We start from the raw sequence: 11,008 nt of genomic DNA on the forward strand, positions 1-11,008 counted from the left end.
TAGAAGTCCCTGCTTCCCTTCCCTAACTAGCTTGCGAATACTTTTAAATATCCGCTTACTAGTTAGTTAAAGTTATCCAGGACCCCTTAAGCATAAAGCAAGCAGCATTTGTGCATCTAGTAACCACATAAGGCATAACCTAACCAGGCTATCCTACTGCTGACTAAACAGTCCTAGCATATAGCTCATACAACAGGCATTCAAGGCATCCTCTAGATCCTTAACCCTACTCTAGCATGCAGTTCTTAGAATCATCTATCAGGCATACAAGGCATCCTTCTAGATCCCTAGCCCTAATCTAGCATGCAGTTCTCAGAATCATGAATCATACACATAACATAGCAAGTATGGGTATCTTGGGGAAAACTTACTTGAGCTCGTTCGGTCGCACGCATCACAGACCTTGTCTTTTCTCAATATTCCTTAACTTAAAATTTTAGAAATGTTTTCCTTGAAAAATCTTTTAGTCACTCGGTTTGAGTCTAGACACCCCCGAGTGTGTGTACAAATCCCTCAAACCAGGGCTATGATACCAACTTGTAACATCCCAAATTTCGAGGACAAAAATTTCGTTTTTAATTATGTGATTTATAAAATAGTTTATCAAAACATTACCAAAATCATGTTAATACATAAAACTGTAGTATCATGTCTCAAAACCATATCAGCTTAAGTAATAAAATATCACAGTATAATCCCAGAAAAACTCTAAGCGGGAATCATGTGTGCGTGTGTGATGCGCTGCTACCCTGCCAGCTCCGTCCCCTTGGACGAAGAGGTACCTGAAATCAAAACTGAAACTGTAAGCACAAAGCTTAGTGAGTTCCCCCATCATACGACATACCGTACAATCGCATAGCCTACATACCGTCGGGCAAATTCTGGGGTGCCTGACCTACCCGGTACGGCCATTCTGGGGTGCCGACCTACCCGTGTCAAGCCATTCTAGGGTGCTGACCTACCTGTGTCTAGCTGTTATGGAGTGCTGACCTACCCATCGGTCCTAACAACCGAACCTCGGGGACTATTCCACCCCCTACTACTACTATCACATATATATCATATCATCAACATACTATTAGACATATTTGGGGTGTCTGAGCTACCCTTCGGTCCTAACAACCGAACTTGGGGATTATTCCCCTCCTACTACCACTATCACATATAATATATCATGCCAGCATATAAACATATCATAACATACTATCAGACATATCTGGGGTGTCCGACCTACCCTTCGGTCCTAACAACCGAACTTGGGGACTACTCTCCCCCTACTACCACTATCACATATAATATATCATGCCAGGATATAACATATCAGGTAGTAGCAAACCTAGATGAATATCACAAAGACAATCATCTAACATACATCTCCTACTGGTGGGCTGGCATTGTGGTCGTAGACCCACCACTACTGGAAGGTAACCCACCTCGATGTCGTGTAGTGTCTGATCTGTCCTCGGCATGAAGGTCGTCTCTCCTCGACTCCTCAATCCCTACACGACAATCCTCAAGTCATCATACAGAACATACAACCCTAACCAGGGTCAATACCATAACCAGTCAAAGTCAACATCCAGTTGACCTGACTCGCGGAGTTGGCCCGCCAACTCTCCGAGTCCATACTCCACTAATCTGATACAACCCCGACTCTGTTCGTCGAGTCTAGCAAGAACTCAACGGGTTCTTCTTCCTTCAAACTATCGGGACCATCTTCATCCGACTCGCCAAGTTCTTCCTTGAACTCGGCGAGTTCATCTCCCTCATAAGAACATGTCCAGTCTACGACTCATTGAGTCGTATGAACAACTCGTCGAGTCAGTCTTCAAAGGTTGGGAGATTGCCTTGGACTCCCCGAGTCTGTTCGTACACTCATCGAGTCCCATGATTCTCAGGTCCTTTTTCACGTCTAAACATCTACGGGACTTCCCTCCCTAACAATTGGTCCATTCGCAGAATGGATTTGGTGGTCATTCCACCTCGACTCGCCGAGTCCCAAGAACAACTCGACAAGTCCATCCTTGACCAATACTATACACCAATTTAAATGGGTCTTAACATATCAAAACCACAGATCTGGCGTCCTAATGTCCCTTTTATACGTAAACTTCCAAACTTGGTGCACATGCATGGGGTTTTTGGCTAAAAAATCCATAAAAGGTGCTCTACAATGTGCTTGGGGCTCTCATGGCCATAGAGTTCGCACCTTTATGCCATGAGACCCCTCCAATGACTCAGATCTGAAAGTAGAACCCCATGAATCAGTTCACAAATCCGAAAATGGCTTAGGAAGCCCTAAATGCACCCAAAATCTAACCCTAAAGATGAACAACCAAATGGAAGATCAAAACAGGGGGCATTTACCTCGATTGAGCTGAAGATGGAACAAGATCAATGGATCTACAAGTCCCAGCTCAAATACTCAAGCTTCTTCCTTCCTTTCAAGCTTCACTAACCACCCAAAAGCACCAAAATGGCCTTAGATCACACAAAAATGGCTAGGGTTTCGATATTTAGCTTCTTGGGAGAGATAGGGACGAGGGAGGCTGAGTTAAGTCATTTAAATAGGGTGCAAACCCTCAGATTTTGGGTTTTCCTCAAACAGCACCTACTCACCGAGTTAGTCTCCCGACTCATCGAGTAGGTCACTTAAAATGCCCACGGATCACGACCCTACTTGACGAGTTGGGCCTCCAACTCGTCGAGTCCTAGAGAAAAATACAGAAAGGCTTAAATTAAATGTGTACCGGGAATCAGGTGTTATAGTTTCATTACAAGGTTGTAATAGTCAAGCATGCCTACATGAACATAGATAAAATCGATGTTGACTCCAAACATATATAAAATCCTAGACAATTATGATAAGTTTTTTGAAATGTAAAATCTCCACAACGTATGGACCAAATCAACTCTCTTAGGAAATTTATCAAACAATTTGTCTGCATAATTGACCAACACATAAAAATCAAGAAAAAGGAACCCTGTAAATATAAAAATTTACACATGGACGTCATGCTTTGAAACCTTTACAGGGATCACTAGATATTAGATATACTTATGTAAAAAATCAATTTTAAATATGAGAATAAATGATGAGGTTTACCTTTTTGATAAAAACGATAAAGCTTTCTTATTTTTTTGATAATGTTTTTATTATGTAGAGATCAACTGAAGTTTATAACATGAGAGATGATCATAGGTTTAATAGATACCTAATTCTTTAAAGACAATGATCAACATGAGTCGTCATAGGTTGTTATGGTGGTGTTGGTTGTTGCGTATAATATGGTGGTGGGTTGTATATGATAGCAATAAGAAGGTGGTGTGAAGGTGATGGTGAACCCGGGCGGATGATGCTACCCCAAGAGATAGAGAGAGGGAGAGATGTGGACAGAGAGAGAGAAGGGGGGGATAGATAGAGGGGATGGAGGGAAGGATGTGGGGTGGATGGGTTGGCTAGTTTCTTAATTTCAAATAAGTATAAGAATTAAATAAATGGAAAAATAAATCAATGGGTAAAAAGTTTTTCAATTTGAGAGAGGACCAAATCAGCAATGAAAATAGGTAAAAAGAACCAAATCCACAAAATTAAAAGTCATTGCACTGGATCCAAAGAAAATGGAAAACTAGAGGGATCAGTTTTGAAATTTATATGGAAAATAGAATACACTATTAAACTTTGTAATAGTACCAAATTGTAAATGGTAAAGATGATTTCAAATAGAACCATTTTTATTATTTTATTGGGTTTTTGTCACCGTAGTCCAACGATGTTACATATATCAGTTTAAAAGGTCCCTCGTGAATTTTTTTTCTTTCTAAGGGCATGTACTTAGTGTTTACCGGTTATATTGGAACTTTTACGCACTTTAGGAGGTTATCATGTCATGTCCATCAACCAAGTATGCCAGTGAGTCAACACTAAGTCACTGTTGAGTCCACTTGAGGCCATGTATACACGGATTAATGATTAACATTTACTTCCAACAACTTACCAACCACCCTTAGTCCCCAAGTAATAGGTGGTGGTGGGGAATATAAACCAAGACAATCCCATATGGGGATTAATCAAACGAAACCCTATAAGTTCTTTACCTTATTTGGCCAAATAATCCTTCAACACCAACCCTAAATCATCTTCATGTCGGCTCCACCACCTTCCCCCGACTCAATACATTCTCGTGACCATATCACCTACAACGACATTTGTTCCATATTTTGAGACTGTAGAGACAAGAGTGCTGAGAACCAAACCGAAATGCAAAGGTTGAAGGAGCATATGGGACAAGATTTCATCGTGTGTAGAGTCAATCACATTAGTCTCCAACAAGATATGGACGATCATGAAAATAAATTTCAATCTTTTGGTATAGTGATGGGTGTCATCGTGGTGGTTATGTTAACGATGATGGTGGTTATGATCCACTTCATTATGATGATATGTGGTGTTTATTTTTTATGCACCATTTTTTTGTTTATAAAGTCCTATCAAATCTCAATTGGTCTTAAACACAAATAATCAGTGTACCCATTTGTGAAGTAATATAGTTTAAGGTAAGAAAGGGAGTCAAACACAGGGAACAGGAATGGTTTAGATCAAATAATTCAAATTTTAATTAAATTAATAATAGTAAAGTAAAATGGGGTTTTTGTTATTTAAAATAAATAACTTGTTTTAACAGTCAATTAATCAAACGAAACTAAAGAACTAAATGAAAACGATAGATAAGAAGTACTTCCACTAGAATATGAATCCCCTAAGTTTCTATGCTTGATTTATTAGAATTGCAATGGATTAATGAGTTGATTACCACATTTGTTGAGATTAAAACTTAATCTTGAAGATCGATTAGATCTTAAACAGGTAAATAAATATTAAACAACAAGAACACGAAAATAAAGAACAAGTCAAGAATGAATCAAACGTGTCGAATGATTATAAAATAACCCTTAGAAGAGCTCGATCAAGAACATCAACTGTAGAGGGTTGGATTGTTTACAAGAACGATAAAGAAAATCAAAGCTATCGTAATTCTCTATCTTGTAATCTAGATCGTTAACCTCATTATGCATGCAAGCATATACTTATATAATAAACCTAACAGGCTCTCGGTTGGACAAAATAAATGAACTAACAGTCGAGCCCAATGACACAATCTTCAAACGAATCTTTAACCCAACAATCTCCCCCTTTGCGTCAATTGGAGCGAGATATTCACTTGTTACTTGGGTCAGCAGCAGTAGCAGGTACCTTCTTCTTCACGGTATTAAACAGACGCGAGATAAGAGCCAGTATCGTCTGTCTAAACCTGATGTACCATTGGATCATGTCGTTGAAGTATTTAACATCATCCGCTGCATTCTCTTTACACCTTCGGATGATCGACAACACGTGCTCTAGACAAGCAGTAGTGTAAAGATGTTTGTCAGCTAAAGCAAAGAGACATTTCTGTCCTTCTGCTCTAGTGAACATGACCGAATTGCGTCTCGGGTTGATCTTGCCCATTTTCATTTGATTGAGATCACTGGCCGATCCCACAGGAGCTATCTTCGGTTTCTTCTTGAAGACTGTGGCTACCTCCTGATCCATTAGGGCTACCTCCATGATATAACAGACTAACATCCTTTTGAGATGGTCTATAATCGGACCATATTCAGCTTCATTCGTCAAGAGGATGTTATGCAAAACGATCCAATCATGAGGATTTAGGTTCGGTAGATCTGCCAGGGATATAAGATGTTCAGTTCTTGCAGACCCTCGAATCACCTTGAACCGAACATTGATGAATCTTCCTTCGGTATAAGGCTTCAAAACCCGAACATTCACTATCTTCTGGGCGCTCCATGTTTGATACTGAGGACGAGCAGCCTTCAGATAGAATTCGATCAGCTCCCTATCAACCTCAGGGTTCGGATGAGGGACTTCAAAAATATTGGAGAAGGCGTGGAAGATAAACGCCTTTCGATTCACCGGCATGTCGAACTGCGAATCGACAGAATTATAGCAGTCGAAGGAGATCACCGGCTCGAGCCATAGGATGCTAGGAGTATCTATGGCCTCCTTAATCATTCGCTCCCGAGTCCAGGCAGGGAAGAGAGTCTTCCTGCTCTCAAGGAGATCGTGGGCTTCTTTCTTCTTGCGTTCGGCTTCTTCAGCCTCTCGCGCCACACGATTGATATCATCATCAACGTTGCGACTGTTTTTACGTTTCAAAATGTCCGCAATGGTTTCTTCATCTTCATCTTCTTCCTCAGCTATGTTCTTCCCTTTATCCTTCACACCCGAACCCGAAGTTTGACCAGTCGGAGGTGGTTCGGTTGTGTGAGTAGCTTTGGAGGAAGGAGGTGGTTTCGATCCGGACTTCTTCCCTTCTCCCCCTTGTTTCGGATCGGACACGAAACTAGGTAAGCCCTCAATTTTGCTGAGAAGGTCCAGGGCAGGAGCAAGTTTTTCAGCAAGGGTGCGCCTCACCGAATGGTTGAGAATCGGATCGTGTGCTTCCAAGATGTTAGATAGGGTAGCGTGTACATCCGAAACACAAGTTTTTATTACCTCCCGTTCGGATCGAAGAGCTTCAAGCTCTTGTTGAGAGTTTGAAAGCTGAGTGCTTTTGACCTTAAGGGCGGTGGTTTTGCTTGCCAGAACGTCCATTAACGAATTTTCAGCTGCGAGATCCGCTTGTAGCTTAGCGAGGCGCTCGTCAATGGAGGCACGAAGAGCCGAGTTGTCATCGCTGATTGATTGGCGAAGTGTAGAAAATGACTGTAACTCCGTTGAGACGAACTTGGCCAATTGCTGAACAATTGGTTCCAAAGTTGTCTTGGTGACATCAGCGCTCTCCTGTAAGGACTTCAACAGGGAAGAGGCGTCTGAGAATAGTTTATAGACTTTTGCAGTCGCAGCCTCACGGGCTTTTGTAGAGGCGTCTATGGCGGCTGTGGCTGAAGCTACAGAATCATCCTGAGCCTTGGAGAAGGCATCAACAATCTTCTGAAGAGCAGCTTCAGAGAGAGAGGACTGGTTGTTGGAAGAAGAAGCAAGAAGTAAGTCAACCTTCTCGTTTAGCTCCTTAAGATGCTTCTTTGTCACTGGAGCATCATCCTCTTCATCGCTTTGAACCTGAAACGGACTAAAGTAGACCGAATCGAAGGTCATGTTTTCACCGCCAAGAAACGGGTTATCTCCATCAGAGGCATGATCTGGAGATGGTGGGGGTGGTGAAGTTGGGGGTGTGGTGGTTTTTGTAGGTTCAGGTTGAGTGCTGGTTGGGGTAGTTTCGGGTGGTGGTTGAGTGTGGGTAGGTTCAGTTGTATGCTGGGTTTCGGTTTGAGGTGGTTCGGTTACGGGTGGTGTTTCGGTTGCATCGGTATGAACCCCCGTATCAGATACGTTGGTTGGAACCTTTACGGTTGTTGTTGTAGTTGTATCAGTGAAAATGGGTGGTGGTATAGGGAAAGAGGTTGGAGGAATAGTGGTAGTGGGGGTTATGGTGGGAATGGAAGTAGGGATAGTTTGAGTGGGTGAAGGAATGGGTGAATTATGGATTTCCATGTCTGGGGTAGGAGATCGAGGTGGAGTGTTGCCTCTTGGAGGGGTTTCGCCTCGTTGAGAGCCATCCGAATCTGAACTCTCGCCTTCTGAGTCACTCGAAGAGGAAGGGATGATAAGCTTTCGCTTCGGTTGAGTCTTCCTTCTCTTCGGTTGCGGGGACTGAGCATGTTTTGTTTGCTTCCTCTTCTTAGGAGAAGGACCTTTAGGAGCGTTGGTCACTTGCTTCCCTTTTTCCGCCTTTTTGCCCCTGTTAACTGGTTTGTCAGCATCATGGATGGACTTGAGCATTTCCGGTGTGAGTTCCCTCGGTCCTGACTGTTTGAACTCCTTAATCGTCCGGATGATCCTGCTGTCAGAAGGAACATCGCCGTACATTGTCTCCGGAATAGAGCCAATGAAAGAAAACTTGGATGCATCAGAGACGATGATCTTCGTGGTATGAAAAGTACCAACCGAAGACATCGATGCACCAGCAGCAGTGGGGACGTCGAACTTATCCATTGCCCACTTTGTGATGAGAGTCCAAAACCGGGCATACGACACCTCAGAATGTCGTGAAGAAGAAGAGAGGCTCTGGATGAGTTGTTGCCAGAGAACGAACCCATTGTCAAGATTGACTCCGTTGTAGACGCCATACATAATCGACAAGAACAGTCGAATAGAACCATCGGATCCTGAGCTCCGTTCAGATAAGCCCTTGAAGAGGACTGTGAACATGCCGTTCCACTGCGGCGGCAAGCAGGATTTCTTGAACTTTGCGACGGAGGTGATTACCTCCGTGTACCCCATATTGTAAAACATGTTGTAAAGATGGCCCACCGGAATCGTCTCCGGATTTATTCGTGAAGGGTCAGCAGCAAACCCTAGCAGTGTACCAAATCGTTGCCTTGAAATCGAGGTCTTGTGATCAGACACCTCGAAGAAGACCCTGTCGACTGCTTTATCGTAATGAGCAGTCACATACACCTGCGATAGGAGCACCATGGGCACAGACTCAACCCGAGATAGTGCATGAGCGATTTGCGAGTACTTCAGGCACTCGATGATCGGAAACATGTAAGAATCATACGCCTGAGGTGTTAGGTCAATCACCAAGCACTGTTGAGGACGAATGGGAAGGATGTGTGAGGTGGCATGGACGGATGATGATTCTGCCATTGTTGAAGGTAGGAAGAAGAAGATGAACAGGAAAGCTTTAGGGAAATTTTTGCTCTCTTGGAAATCCGGATGTAGTAAAGAGGTAAATAGGAGTGGAGACTGCCTTTTATAGTGATTGTAAGGAGAGAGAAAAATCTGTTCAAATCTTCTATGGAAATACGAAAAGGTTTCCCGGAATGACAGATGCGTGACAGTTAAGGCATGCGATGATCACGTAGGAGAGAAAGTGTCAGATTCCTAGGAACACGCCGCCCAACAAGCGCCGTTTCAGAACAAACCGTTTCAAATCCTCACGCGCCTTTAAGTGCCAGAGAGGAATCGCGTGAAATTCGCACACGCGTCCATTATGTCAATAAAAGAGTGGGCGTTTCAAATTCACACGCGCCCCTTTTTACCACCGGTTGAAATTCAATCCTTTTGTTTCCCGCCTGAGTCAGCAACCCTTCGTCTTATCTTTTGAATCGCATCTTTTCAATAAATTGCCCACGTGGATGATTGCTGATCACGGCTTGATAATGAACCACCAAAGCAATAATACAGCCTGTAATAATTAGTAACGGAATTTTGGAAAATCAAAGATTTTTGTGCGAAGAGTGTAAAAGGAAAAGAAATAAAGCAACTCTTTTTAGGAATGACTGTGATGTCAATAATGACACGAAACAAATGATCCCGGGCACGAATCTCTTCCTTCAAGATCAAAAGAGACCTCAAAGTGCTAATGTGGATTCCCGTTGAATTACGATCAAACACTTATTAATAAATGTTGAAAGGCTTCTTTTAATTAGTCTACTTCAGGGTGGCTTTCGCTTTGATGCAACAATTCTAATCTTGAAATAAGAAAGAAAGTGATCAAAGTACTTGTGAGACCGGTGTAGTCTGTTGAACAAGTAGGTAGGAATTAATTTTAAATTGGCTTGGAAAAAATAAAATCTCGAAAAAAAAATTAAAAACTGGATCCCAAGGGAAGAAATGTTATGGTGTTTAACAATTTTATAGGAATGACAAAAAATAAAATTTGAGATTTCATGAAGGTACATCCGTCAATTCTTTGGTGAAAACTTGAGCAAATTAATTGTTCACCGTCAATTCAGATTTGGTGTTGAATTTTGGGTTTAACTCAGCTCGTAGTGGCACGAAACGAAGATCATAAACACAGCTGTTGTGTAACCTTAAACCTCAGTGGTAATTTCTGAGAGTCTCAAGGGTTACGTTGATGAAACGAATGTAATGGAGAAATGTAATGGAGATGGTGTAAGAAAATAAAGTACCTCTGCTGCGAAAATAAGGACCAAGCAGAAAACTCTTAACTCATGTGAGAAGAGAGTGAGGTAGCTCACGATTAGAATAAATGTGGTAGCCTTATGGGGAAGACAAGGTTTGTTTATACCAGGTCATGAAGGCTATTATTCAAAATCTTATGAGGCTTGGGACACATACAACAGCATGCTTCTAGGGACACTTAAGTAATCCAACAATTATATCCCCATAATCGAACGAACACAAACAAAATTAAAAGAGAAAAATATTTTTGGAGTTTTTGAAATTGATAAAAAAAATAAAAAAAATAAAAGGATAAAAAAATAAAAGATAAAAAAATAAGCAAAAAAAAATAAGACTTGGAAAGAGTAAGAAAAAAAAAACTTTGGAAAACTTTGAAAAACCGAACCCGAACGTTCGGTTGGTTTCGGTTGGGAAAAATTTGAAAAACCGAACCTGAGCGTTCGGTTGGTTTCGGTTCAAGAAAATTTTGAGAAACCGAACCCGAGCGTTCGGTTGGTTTCGGTTCAAGAAAATTTTGAGAAACCGAAGCCGAACCTTCGGTTGGTTTCGGTTCAAGAAAATTTTGAAAAACCGAACCCGAGCGTTCGGTTGGTTTCGGTTCAAGAAAATTTTGAAAAACCGAACCCGAGCGTTCAGTTGGTTTCGGTTCAAGAAAATTTTGAAAAACCGAACCCGAACCTTCGGTAGGTTTCGGTTTTGGAAAATTTTAGAAAACCAAGGAATTTAGACATGGACTCAGAAAATACTATTAACAATAAGATAAACAACTGTGTACAAGAAATATACAACCATGAAAACTATCTTTGTGGTGAAGAGCGAGTCAGATGATGTAACCGAACCTGAACGTTCGGTCAATTTCGCTTCTTACGTTTGAGGTTGAGAGGTGTTGTGAGGTACTGACTCTGATTCCATCATACCTAGCCCTTGCAGTATTCTGTTGAATGATGCTTCAGGAAGAGCTTTGGTAAAGACGTCAGCCAGTTGATCAGTGGTTCTGACAAAGTGTACTTCGAC

This window comes from Lactuca serriola, chromosome 9 (assembly GCF_051521515.1).
Source record: "Lactuca serriola cultivar US96UC23 chromosome 9, Lser_US96UC23_V15, whole genome shotgun sequence".
In the NCBI taxonomy this organism is placed as follows: Eukaryota; Viridiplantae; Streptophyta; class Magnoliopsida; order Asterales; family Asteraceae; genus Lactuca; species Lactuca serriola.